This window comes from Nyctereutes procyonoides, unplaced genomic scaffold, assembly GCF_905146905.1.
Source record: "Nyctereutes procyonoides isolate TBG_1078 unplaced genomic scaffold, NYPRO_anot_genome, whole genome shotgun sequence".
In the NCBI taxonomy this organism is placed as follows: domain Eukaryota; kingdom Metazoa; phylum Chordata; class Mammalia; order Carnivora; family Canidae; genus Nyctereutes; species Nyctereutes procyonoides.
In genome coordinates, this window is record NW_026575121.1 from 40,201,982 (window position 1) to 40,216,035 (window position 14,054).

Sequence of the window (14,054 nt, forward strand, 5' to 3'; positions counted from 1 at the left end):
AGAGTCCCACCTCGGGGCATCCTGCATGGAGCCTGCTTCTCCCTCTGCCTATGTCTCTGCCTCTCTCTCTCTCTCTCTCTCTCTCTCTCTCTTTCTCTCTCTCTCTCCCCCCTCTCTCCCTCTCTGTGTCTCTCATGAATAAATAAATAAAATCTTAAAAAAAACACCATCAGGGATTATTTCATAAAGCAAAGTATCTTCCTTAATGGGAATGATAAGCTCTACTTCAAATGTTATTATAAAAATAGGTTAAAAAATATTATTTCTAATGAATATTTAAATGGTTTTGTAATAGCCACTGTGTGTGGAACCAAACAGAAAATATTTAGCTGGTATACCAAAGTAAGGTCAATATTGGCCAAACCTAGAACACTTTAAGCTTACTACATCCCATTCCACGGGTTGCCTTTTAGTTTTGTTGATTGTTTCCTTTGCTGTGCAGATGCTCTTTATTTTGATATAGTCCCAACAGTTTATTTTTGTTTTTGTTCCCCTTGCCTCAGAAGACACATCTAGAAAAAAGATTGGGCCAATCTCAAAGAAGTTACTGCCTTCTTCTCTTCTAGGATTATTATGGTTTTGAGTTTCATATTTAGGTCTTTAATCCATTTTGAATTTATGTTTGTGTATGGTGTAAGAAAATGGTTGTGTGTGTTTTTTACTTTTGCGTATAGCAGTCCAGTTTTCCTAACACGATTTGTTGAAGAGATTTTTCCCCATTCAATATTTTTCCTGCTTTGTTGAAGATTAATTGACCATACAGCTGTGAATTTATTTCTGGGTTTTCTGTTGTATTGCTCTATATGCCTATTTTTGTGCCATTACCATACTGTTTTGATTACTACAGCTTTGTGATATAACTTGAAGTCCCAGATTGTGATTGCTCTAGCTTTGTTCTTTTTCAAGAACTCTGTGACTGGGGTCTTCAATCATTCCATACAAGTTTTAGAATTGTTGGTTCTAGTTCTGTGAAAAATGTTGCTGATATTTTAATGGGGATTGCATTAAATGTGTAGATTTCTTTGGATAATACACACTTTAACAATATTTGTTCTTCCAATCTATGAGCATGGCATATCTTTCCACTTCTTTTTTTTTATTTATTTTTTATTTATGATAGTCACAGAGAGAGAGAGAGAGAGAGAGAGAGAGGCAGAGACACAGGCAGAGGGAGAAGCAGGCTCCATGCACCGAGAGCCCGACGTGGGATTCGATCCCGGGTCTCCAGGATCGCACCCTGGACCAAAGGCAGGCGCCAAACCGCTGCGCCACCCAGGGATCCCCTCTTTCCTCTTCTTTGTAACGTCTTTAATTTCTTACATAAATGTTTTTAGTTTTCAGAATACAGGTTTTTCACCTTTTGGGTTAAGTATATTTGTAAATATTTTATTATTTTTGGTACAATTGTAAATGGAATAGTTTTCCTAATTTTTCTTTCTGCTGCTTCATTATTAGTGTAAACATGTAGTAGATTTCTGTACACTGATTTTGTATCTTGAATAAATTCTTATTGAACTTATTCATCAGTTCTAGTAGTTTTTTGGTGGAGTCTTTAGGGTTTTTCTGTATATAGTATCATGTCATCTGCAAATGGTGAAATTTTGCTTCTTCTTTACCATTTTCTTCTAATTTTTGACATACCTTTTAATTTCCCTAGCAATATTTTCTTTATATATTTAAGAGATATTTATTGAGATATAAATTACATACACTAACATGAAACCTGGTAAATGTAGAGTTTGATGAGTTCAACAAATATGAATTATCATGTAACTATCACCAGTCACAATATAGAGTATTGTCATTCCAGCTGGTAGTTCCCTAATGTCTCTTTGCTCTGAGTATCCCCCAGCATCCTAGCCTTGATCTCCTTCCCTATAATTTCCCTTTTTAAAAATGTCTATATTTGAAATTATACTTTATGTTGCCTTTTTCTCCTCTAGCCTTTTCCACTTAATGCAGTTCTTACAATAATATTTATTCATGTTCTTACATTAATTAGCAATCATTCTCTTATTGATGAAAAATACTCCCATATTTTTGATTTACTACAAATTGTTCCTCCACTCTCCTGTTGATAGACATTTGAGTTGGTTCTAGTTTGGGATGATTATGAATAAAGCTGCTATATAAAAACTGTTTGTTGAAATGTCATTTCTGCATGAACTTTATCTTGTCAGCTATATGGCACTTTAGTTGACCATTATATATAGGACTCTCTATTATTGTCCATTATCTTCCATTGTTAGGTCTGTAGTTATGCCAATGCAAGCTCTCTTGCTTGCTGTATATGGTATAATTGAATGAAATAGGGTTAGTCCTTCAAATGTATTATTTTTTCAATTGCTGTGGCTATTTAGGTAGGTCCTTTGCTTTCTCACATAAATTTTGGAGCCAACTTTTCAGTGTCTCCAAAAAGTGAATGTTGGGCTTGGATTGGCATTGTGTTGAGTCTATAGATTAGTTTGGAGAGACCTTATATTTATATATTAAATATTTTGATCTCTGCATATATTTCTCCATGTATTTAGGTCTTTAATCTTTTTAGCAATTCCACGTATAGTAGTTTTTGTTCTACGAATCTTACAAATATTGTATTTGATTCCCTCAACATCTCATGTTTTTATGCTGTAGTAAATTTTATATTTTTATTTTAATTTCCAATTGTTTCTTCCTAATTTATAAAAAGACAACTGACTTCGCTTATTGACCTTGTGCTCTGCTACTTTAAGAAATGTACTTCTTAGTTTTAGTGGCATTTTTAAATTTTATTTTCTAAATTGACATAAACTGTATTAATAGTTTCAGAGGTAGAATTCAGTGATTCATTAGTTATATGTAACACCCTGTGCTCATGATTTCAAGTGCCCTCCTTAATGCCCATCACCCAGTTACCCCATCCCCACACCCACCTTCCCTCCAATGACCCTCAGTTTGTTCCTATAGATAAGAGTCTCTTATGGTTTGTCTCCCTCTCTGTTTTTGACTTACTTTATTTTTCTTTCCTTTCCCCTATGTTCGTCCATTATTTCTTAAATTCCACATATGAGTGAAATCATATGGTATTTGTCTTTCTTTGACTGGCCTATTTCATTTAGCATAATACCATCTATTTCCATCCATGTTGTTGCAAATGGCAAGATTTCATTCTTTTTGATGGCTATACATACACACACACACACACACACACACACACACACAGAAGCTCTTCTTTACCCATTCATCTGTTGATAGACATTTGGGCTCTTTCCATAGTTTGGCTATTGTGGACATTGCTGCTATAAACATTGGGGTGCAGTTGCCCCTTTGAATCATTTGTGCCTCTTGGATAAATACTTAGTAGTGCAATTGCTGGGTTGTAGGGTAGCTCTATTTTTAACCTTTTGAGGAACCTCAATACTATTTTCCAGAGTGGCTGCACCAGTTTGCATTCCCACCAACAGGGTATGAGGATTCTCTTTTTTCCACATCCTTGCCAACATCTGTTGTTTCCTAAGTTGTTAATTTTAGCCATTCTGACTGATGTGAAGTGATATCTCATTGTGGTTTTAATTTGTATTTTCTTGATTTGTATTTCCTGAGTAATGTTGAGCATTTTTTCATGTGTCTGCTAACAGCATTTTTATAAATTCCTTAGGACTTCTGTGTAGAAAATTATGGAATGTCTTAGAATAGATTGGATTCTTATCTAATAGATTTTTACCTTTCTTATCAATCTGAATAGATTGTATGTGTTGTTTCTTGCTTTATTGCACTGGTTAAGGACTCTGCACAATGTTTAATAAAAATGATCATTAAAGTTTCCTGATTTTAGGAAAGCATCCTGTCTTTTGTTTAAATGTAATATTAGCTTTAAGATACTTTTAAGTGTCTATTACTAGTTTGAGGAACTTTCCTTCTATTTCTAGATTATTGAGACAATGTTAAATATTGCATATAAAAACAATCTTTAGATAATGTGTGTGATTATTGAATGATGTTATTTTCTGGCTTGGACAGTTTACAGGTCTTTGTCGCAGGCAGTGGATCAGGCACACTAGTAAACTGGATAATCTTGATCAATTCCAAGATTAGAATGATCAAGCACTGGGGCAACTGGGTGGCTCAGTCGGTTAAGGATCTGCCTTCAGCTCAGGTCATGATCCCAGGGGATGGAGCCCCACATCAGGCTCCCTGCTCACTGGGCAGTTTACTTCTCCCATTGCCCATGGTGCTGTCTCTACTTGTATTCTCTTTTGCTCACTCTTTCATAAATAAATAAATAAATAAATAAATAAATAAATAAATAAATAAATACAATAAATAAATAAGAAAGAAAGAAAGAGAAAGAAAAAGAGAAAGAAAGAAGAAAAAAAAGAAGAAAGAAAGAAGAAAGAAGAAAGAAAGAAAGAAAGAAAGAAAGAAAGAAAGAAAGAAAGAAAGAAAAAGAAAGAACAGAGGATCCCTGGGTGGCCCAGCAGTTTAGCGCCTGCCTTCAGCCCAGGGCATGATTCTGGAGTCACGGGATCGAGTCCAGCGTCAGGCTCCCTGCGTGGAGCCTGCTTCTCCTTCTGCCTGCCTGTGTCTCTGCCTCTCTCTCTCTGTCTCTCATGAATAAATAAATAAAATCTTAAAAAAAAAAGGAAAGAAAGAAGAAAGAAAGAAGAAGAAGAAAAAGAAGAAAGAAAGAAAGAAAGAAAGAAGAAAGAAAGAAAAGAAAGAAAGAAAGGAAAGAAAGAAAGAAAGAAAGAAAGGAAAGAAAGAAAGAAAGAAAGAAAGAAAGAAAGAAAGAAAGAAAGAAAGAAAGAAAGAAAGAAAGAGAACAATCCAGCACCGAGCTTCAGTCGTGATATAGTTTGCTAATATTCTTCTAAAGGTGTAATCCTGAATGCATGGAGTATTCACTAGGGCCTTTTCAAGGTAAGCAAATCCACATTTATTGTCAGTTCTTTCATTCTTGGAAAAACCAAACCAAACCAAAACAAAACAACAAAAAAGCAAAAACCCTGCTTGGCTTCTGTTCTTTTCAAGCCTGAGGATGATCATATAATCCAAGGAGAAATATCTCCAAACCAAATGTCTTGGTCACCTCTTTTGGTTTCTTTCTTTCTTTCTTTCTTTCTTTCTTTTCTTTCTTTCTTTTCTTTCTTTCTTTCTTTTTTTATTTATTTATGATAGTCACACACAGAGAGAGAGAGAGAGGCAGAGGCACAGGCAGAGGGAGAAGCAGGCTCCATGCACCGGGAGCCCGACGCGGGACTCGAGCCCGGGTCCCAGGATCGCGCCCTGGGCCAAAGGCAGGCGCCAAACCACTGCGCCACCCAAGGATCCCCCCCCCTTTTTTTTACCTTATAAATTTTGATTACATTATTAGCACCATGATGCTTTCAAATAGACAAAAATTGCTCTGGTCTTATGGTTAATACCAGCAGGAAAGCTGACTTGAAAAAGCCTAGCTTGTAATTACTAGAAAGAGAACCTGAAAATACTTATTTTTTTTCAAGATTTTATTTTATTTATTCATGAGAGGCACAGAAAGAGAGAGAGAGAGAGAGATGCAGAGACACAGGCAGAGGGAGAAGCAGGCTCCATGCACCGGGAGCCCGACGCGGGACTCGATCCTGTGTGTCCAGGATCACACCCTGGGAGGAAGGCGGTGCTAAACTGCTGTGCCTCCCAGGGATCCCTAACTATAATATTCTAACCACAATAGCAATCTGTAAAATACAACTTCAATTATTAGCTTTCAATTTGGGGGGAATAATTGAAACATAATACATTCACACACCAAATGTTTGATATTTGCTTTGCATTCAAAGGTATATATTGTTACCATATAATGAAAAGATGTGGGCAGTCCGGGTTGCTCAGTGGTTTAACGTCGCCTTCAGCCCAGGCTGATCCTGGAGACCCGGGATCGAGTCCCATGTAAGGCGCGCTGCAGCATGGAGCCTGCTTCTCCCTCTGCCTGTGTCTCTGCCTCTATGTGTGTGTCTGTCTCATGAATAAATAAATAAAATCTTTAAAAAAAAGATGGAAGTAGATTAAGTAATAAATGAGAAGTGTGATTTGAAGTCATTTGGATATTACTGAAAAGCTAAAAAAAAAAGTTAAGAAAATCAACTAATAAGATATCAACAATTTACTTTGGCTTATCACATGTGTTTCTTTACTATATGTGCTGTAATAAATTACCACAAACATGTTGGCTTAAAACAACAAATGTATCCTCTCTCTCAGTTTTAGAGGCCAGAAGTCCAAATTCAGTTTCACTGGGCTGATTTTAGATGTCAGCAGGGCTCTGGTGGAGAGTCCTTTTCTCTTTTCTTCCAGCTTGTGGGGGCTTCTATCACTCTTCATCACATATCTCTTTCTCAGTGACAGACACTTTCTGTATGTGTGAGATCATGTCCATCTGGCTCCCTCTTACAAGGATGCATGTGGTTGCATTTAGGGACTACTCAGATAATCCAAGACACTCTCCCCATCTCAAGATCTTCATCTTAATCATATCTGCAAAATTCTACTATGCTATATAAGATAACATCCACAAGTTCCAGGGATTAGGGCATGGATATCTTTATTATTACTATTTCTCAACATACTGCATTTCCAATCTCTCAAATCTGCCAAAATCAGGGAGACAGATTTACAATGATGAACGATATTTTACGTATTGATTGTGCACCACTCTTTTAGTAATGACCCATGGCATTGCTTTGTTTCATTGTTTTTAGGCTGAATATGATTATGATTATTTAAAGATTTATTTATTCATGAGAGACACAGAGAAAGAGAGAGAGGCAGAGACACAGGCAAGGGAGAAGCGGCTCCACACAGGGAGCCTGACGCGGGTCTTGATCCCGGGTCTCCAGGATCACGCCCTGGGCAGAAGGCAGCACTAAACTGCTGAGCCACCCGGGCTGTGCTGAAAATTGCTAAAGTAGAAATGGAAGGATGACATTCCAATGAATGTCAATTTATAACCAGCATTTATAATAATAGATGAAAGCGTATCATATGACTGCAATTTGAGAAATATTTAAAATGTTTCATAGGAAATATTTACTGTAGCCTATTATTGTAAATAATTTCTATTTAAAATTAACCTCCTATTTTATCTAGAGGACTACATTTTCATTATCAGTCCTTTCAAGTATTTATAGATTGTGTTATCACAGAAACTTACAAAACAGCAGAAGCAATTTAGTTCAAAACTTGAGTTCCAAGTATTTCTCAGTTCTAGCTTAGATTTACTCTAATATTTTACATTTTATCTTAAAGTCATTTCTATTATCCTCTAATCATTTTATTTTATTATTTTTATAAAGTTGTAGTGTATTTCAAATACCATAGAAAAATACAGAATTTCATGTGTTGCTTAGAACTTCTTAGTTTGGAGACATTGAATATGATAGTATGATTCTGTTTTAATTACTGTGTATAGGTTGGAGAGGACCAGAAAGGTGTCAGAGTTTGATCAGGAAGCTATTGCATTAGTTTAGGCAAGAGAAAACAAAAATTCAGATTAAAAAAATCGTTGATATATGTACAAAGAAAGGATGAAAGGGTGCATTAAAGTAATATTTAGTAAATGACTTTTGTAATAATTTGTAATGGATTATTTATGGAGAATCTGATAGTACATACTTGCCTGAGATAGGAAATTCTGGAAAAGTATAGGGTTTTAGTTGTCTTAGGAAGATATTATGACTATGAGGAGCATTACAAAATTGATATTTTGTTGAGATATACTTGGAGTGATATCAAATAGGTAGCTGGAAAGAAGCTCTATAAATAAATAAATAACTACTAGCAAAGATTATTTTCTTATTCTGTGGTCTCTGGTATGTTCATTTACTGCATAACAGAATAACAAATACTCCATTACATACCCTGACAAAGGAAATAGAGTAAGTTTTAAGTGATATTTTCACAAGAATGTTTAATGCAAATATATTATGTACTTCGCCCTGTTGCTGTCACCTGAGAGAAAACTACTTGTGCATTCTTTAAATTGTCTTTAAATTATTTTAGTTGTCTTTAAATTATCAACAATCATATTAATTTATTAAGGCCATAGAGTTTAAAACTGTCTAAAAATTGAGCTTTAGTTTCCTCAGTATTTCACATTTTATGGCATATATATATATATATATATATATATATATATATATGACTATAATAAACATTGAATATGGAGTTTTTATTTTCTTATTATTTTTTTAAAGATTTTTATTTATTTATTCATGAGAGACGCAAAGAAAGCGAGAGAGAGGCAGAGACACAGGCAGAAGGAGAAGCAAGCCCCACTCAGGGAACCTGATGTGGGACTCGATTCTGGGACTTCAGAACCATGCCCCAAGCAGAACGCAGATGCCCAACTGCTGAGCCACCTAAGCGTCCCGTGAATATGGAGTTTTTAATACCTTATTCCTTTTTTGGTGATATCAGCAGTCTAGTTTTTAAATATATGTCATTATTAAACACCAGTTGTTTTATTTTTTTTTTAAATATTTTTTTATTTTTATTTATTTATTTATGACAGTCACACAGAGAGAGAGAGAGGCAGAGACACAGGCAGAGGGAGAAGCAGGCTCCATGCACCGGGAGCCTGACGTGGGATTCGATCCCGGGTCTCCAGGATCGCGCCCTGGGCCAAAGGCAGGCGCTAAACCGCTGCGCCACCCAGGGATCCCACACCAGTTGTTTTAAATATAACTTATGATTACATATGATATTAAAATCTCATTTTACCACTTCATTGATTATTATTTAAATCATGTGCTTGCAGATTTTGGTTTCTCCCAACACAGTTGTTAACACTACTTTCCTGTTTAACCTAATTTAAATGGTTGAAAATGTAACTTTAGACATGGTAGTAATAATAAAATGACCTTGATTTATTATTTTTTAAAGATTTTATTTATTCATTAGAGTCACAGAGAGAAGCAAAGACATAGGTAGAGGGAGAAGCAGGCTCCCTGCAGGGACCCTGATGTGAGACTCAATCCCAGGGTCCTGGGATCACAACCTGAGCTGAAGGCAGGCGCACAACCACTATGCCACCCAGGTGTCCCCCTTGATTTGTTATTGTGCAAAAATCTATTTATCTTTGAGTTTATATATGGCATATGAAATGATATTTGTGGATCATATAAAGTACATGTATTTTGCATTTGGACATTCTTGTTAAATAAGTTAATAGACACTGTAAACTCAATTCACAGCAGATCTAAGAGCCAATAAAATAGATCTGCAGCCCATTCCAGGTAAAGTCCTGTTGACAGTCACTTAGTGACTTGTGAATAAAGCTAAAACAAATGTCCCTTATTAAAGACATGGATAAACAATGGCTTAAACAGTCCTAAGACACAAAAAATCTCCATGAAAGGGTTGGACATACTGCATTTAGTTGACTAGGTGTCAGTGATGTCCTTAAGGACTTAGACCTTTGTCTTTAGTAATAGAACAACCTAAGGAAACTTGATCTTCTTTTAGATTTTGTTAAAAAATTTATCTTCTACACATTTCTGTTCCTTTAGGAAACTGGTAGAATAATATATTTTTGATAAAATTTTGATTATCCTTCAATTATTCTGTGTTACTTTCCTGCAGAAGCACGTATGCCTGCCATATGTGGACTGATTTCTGTCACTGTTCTATATTCTTGCAAAATAAACTGTACAACATTCAGGACTATTATTGATATTTGTGCCAGTCATATGTAAACATAAAATTTATTCTACATATTTGTAAAGTACATAGTTGTACAGTAATTTTTACATATTTGTAAAGTAATTTTTCTTCATTTTTTCATACTTAAATTATAATATAAATTATATTAAGAAATAGATTAATGCAATGACCCATTGTATAGATCAATAATATGAAGATTAGTCAGTTTCTCAGACTATTTTTAAGAGAAGTCACAGATACAACAGACGCAAAGGGTTTTGACTTCCAGTTCCAGTGAAACTACAGGTGTTATTGGTCTAAGTTTAGTTTTAGATACCTTGAATGCAACAACTTCAAATGGGATGAGAAATGGTCATATGCCTACTAATATATACATAAATTTTTTTTGTACTTAGAGATAACTCACTTAAAAAAGAAATTATTATTCTAAATATATATATATATATTTTTTTTTTTGATAAAAAAGAGCACAGAGGGAGAATGAAAGGGAGAAGCAGATTCCCTGGTGAGCAGAGAACTCCATGTAGGATTAGATCCCAGGACCCAGAGATCATGACCTGAGCTGAAGGCAGATGCCCAACCACCTGAGCCACTCAGGCACCCTAAATATGAATATTTTTTTAGATATTTATTTATTTATTTATTTTGGAGAGACAGCACACGTGCATGAGCATGGGGTGGAGTGGCACAGGGAGAGGGAGAGAGTCTTAAGCAGACACCACACTGAGTGCAGAGCCCAAGGTAGGGCTCAATCTCACAGCCCTGAGCTGAAACCAAGAGTCTCCCGCTTAACTGACTATGCTACCCAGGTGCCTCTAAATATGAATATTTTAATCTTCATTCCTATGATGTTGTTCTTTTTTCTAAATATTTTATTTATTTATTATGAGAGACACACACAGAGAGAGAGAGAGAGAGAGAGAGAGAGAGAGAGAGAGAGGTAGAGACACAGGCAGAGGGAGAAGCAAGCTCCATGCTGCAGGGAGCCTGACGTGGGACTTGATCCCGGGTCTCCAGGATCATAACCTTGGCTGAAGGTGGCACTAAACTGCTGAGCCACCCGGGCTGCCCTGCTGTGATGTTGTTAATGAAATAAACTACCATAAATTTTCAGAGTTAAATTAAGAATGCTCAGTTTCAGCATTGAGAATGCTCCTGAGTTCTTAGCATAGTGTCTCTGAATCCATCACATATTTCACTCACTAGTTCTTTCATGATGACACCCGTTGGTTACATTCCTTCCCACATTAAGAACTACACATGCTCAGGACACTTGAGTGTAGGTTAAGCTTCTGACTTTGGTTCAGGTCATGATCTCAGGGTCTTGATATCAAGCCCCAAATCGGGCTTCCTGCTCAGTGGGGAGTCTGCTTCTCCTTCCCCCTCTTTTTGCCCCTCCCTCATTCATTCTCTCTCTCACTCTCTCTCAAATAAATAAATAAAATCTTAAAAAAAACAACACATAATGAACATCCTAGACTATGTAATCCTATAAATGTGAATTTTTTTTAGATATACACAGGAGTGGAATGTTTGGTCTATAGGTCATACACATATTTATTTCCACTAACTACTGCCTATTTTCCATAAAATAGCAAATAGTTTCCTCTGCTACCTACAGTGCACAAAGTTTCTTGTTTTCCCAAATTCTTTTTTTTTTTAAGATTTTATTTATTCATGAGAGACACAGAGAAAAGGCAGAGACATAGGCAGAGGGTGAAACAGGCTCCTCCCAGGGAGCCCGATGTGAGACTTGATCCCGGAACACTGAGATCACGCCCTGAGGCAAAGGCAGATGCCCAACCGCTGAGCCACCCCGGGGTCCCTCAAATTCTTGAGACTCTGAAGCTAATTTACAATATTAGCACCAGTAATGTGACCCTTAAGAAACAACAGGAGTGCTGCTGTATATTTTTAAAATAACATGCAACTTTTTAACCTGGAACATATAATTCTTTCATTCTTCAAAAGAAATACAGTATGTTTTTATCTAAGGTCATATAATGTATCATTGGCAACTCATGGCAAAATAGACATTGGTCTCTCAAGCAAACAATTTACCTTTTGTATTGTCTTCAGTGCAGTATCATAGTTAAGTGCTATCATTAATAGGAATTTGGACATTAAAAGTATCTATCACAAAGAACAGCACTCTCAATTATATTTTCTATTGTGTTTTTAATGGAGATCTACTTCCTAAAATGGAAGTAGGTACCTAAGTTTATTTAATTCATTTTCTACATATAACAAGATAGCTCTTTTTTAAAATCTGATTACAATTTGTTCCCAGAACCCAGCAGTCATGGCTTAGATTTGTCATTAAAGTGACTTAATCAAAGTTGACTTTGTAAGGAAAATATAATGGTTTTAATGTTTCTATTGGAGACAAACTTAGTATTTGAATGTCACTATTATTTCCTGCAATAGACTAACTTATGTCATAGAAGAATAGCACTTACTTGAAATAATTTCTACATGGAAGTTCTTGTAAAAGCATCCCTCCCTCTTAAAACTTAATACTAAAATTTAGCAGCAACAAAAATGATGTAGAACAGTATTTTCATTGGAAAAAACAGGAATTTGCAATTTCTTTTTTTTCCATTTGAAAGCAGTCATTTATTAACTGACCAGATTACAAAAATAGATGGTAGATACCTTAGTTCATCCTTCTAATAAGCCTGTTTATCTGGTCTTCCCTGTTGCCAGCATCTCCACCTTCTACAAAATGAGTGGTCTTTTTCTTCATTCCGCCGCATGGAGAAGATAATTTGAAGGGCCATAAAAAGTTGTTCGCTTCTTTGAAACATTTTCCAACGGTATAGATCTTGCGAATCAGATCCTCTATGCAGATGATGCTATATTTACCAAGAGATCTGGCAATCAATGTCTGTCAGGGCAATTTTCTTCTTGTTGATCTTGTCATATCCATGCTTGTAGATCAATTCATTCACTGGCTTCAGGTTTGGGCCCCCCCATGCTGTATATATGGTTCCACAATCCTTAGCATGTTAACTGAAGCCTTGTTGAGCTTAACAAAGGTACCATTGAAGATCTGGCAAAGGCAAAGAAGCTGCAACACCTTTCTAACCTTTGGGTACACACCATTGATACTTCTGATCCAAATGCCAATTTGAGTTCTGCAGGCATGTAGAAGTTGCCAGCTTTTCTTACCATCCTCACCATTCAACTCTCAGTTCTGTACATCTGCCTGTATTCCTTGTGGTAATGCTTAGCTTTTTCATAGATAAGCTTCCTCCTTGCCTTTCGAAGCATCTTTTGGGCAAACTTTTTTCTCAGACGCTTGATCTTCAACTCTGCAAAATTCCTTCGCTCTTTCTTAAGGGTTTCTGTCACAGCAGGAACCTTCTTTTTCTTCTCTTCTGCACCCTCCATGGTTTCAGCTGGAAAAGAGGGGAATTTGTAATTTCATTTTTATTCTGTAACTCTTCAGTTTATTTGTTTTGGTCTAGTGATGCACCTTTTCTAAATTAGTATCTAAGAATTTGTCAATAATTCAAGAATACTTGATTTTTATGTAACAATACAGACTCCTGGTATGTTCTCATACCTTCTAAAGCATTTTACTATAACCCACCTGCCCAAAACTAATAAACACATTTCTACAAGAAAAAAATGATCCTAACAATTCATATGATAGCAGCTTAAAGTAAAAATAAGCATTGTTTTCTCCTTCAAATCTACTCAAGGAAGGGAATGTTGATAAAATTGCATACAAACAAAAATCATTACATGTTTATCTGTTAGAAAAATGTGATTAAGGGAATATAAGCAAATGCTCAAGAATATAGGACCCATTTAGCTCATAATAAAATTTCTTCTTTTTTGGAATATTATTGTCTTTGGTCACATTTTTAGTAATTCAGTTCATCCCATTAGCATTTTCTATGAGTCTCATATAATCCAGTCCTCCAATACTGTGTGACCCCTCAAATTCAGGACACCCAGGATATCTCCTGGCACTTGCAAATAAAGAAAAATATTCTGTAGGTAGTAAAATCTATTGAAGCAACATTTGAAAGCTAAAACTCTCTTCCATCTGAGCACTTGTGAAACTTGCATCATTATGGTTAACTAAAGTTACACCAACCAGCATATAAAACAATCCAATCCAATCCAATTAAGACCACTGCTCAGAATACATCTGCTGCATTTTCACTACCTTGAGCTCCACTCTGATTTTATTCTCCATCCTACCTAGTATTTCCATATGACATATGAAAATTCTGCCACAATATTAACAGACTTAGTGGCATCCACATTTCCATTCACACGTTAACTGAAACAAACTTTGCTATTCTTGCAATGCCGCATTTTCTTTTAGGTCATATGTAATTTCACTTTATTACAGTCTTTAC

At 35.8% G+C, this 14,054-nt stretch overlaps 1 pseudogene; it reads right to left on the minus strand.

Annotated features, from left to right (window-relative positions):
• Positions 1-12,334: 12,334 nt before the first annotated feature.
• On the minus strand, positions 12,335-13,071 carry LOC129516661 (60S ribosomal protein L7-like; annotated as a pseudogene).
• Between the last annotated feature and the right edge of the window lie 983 nt (positions 13,072-14,054).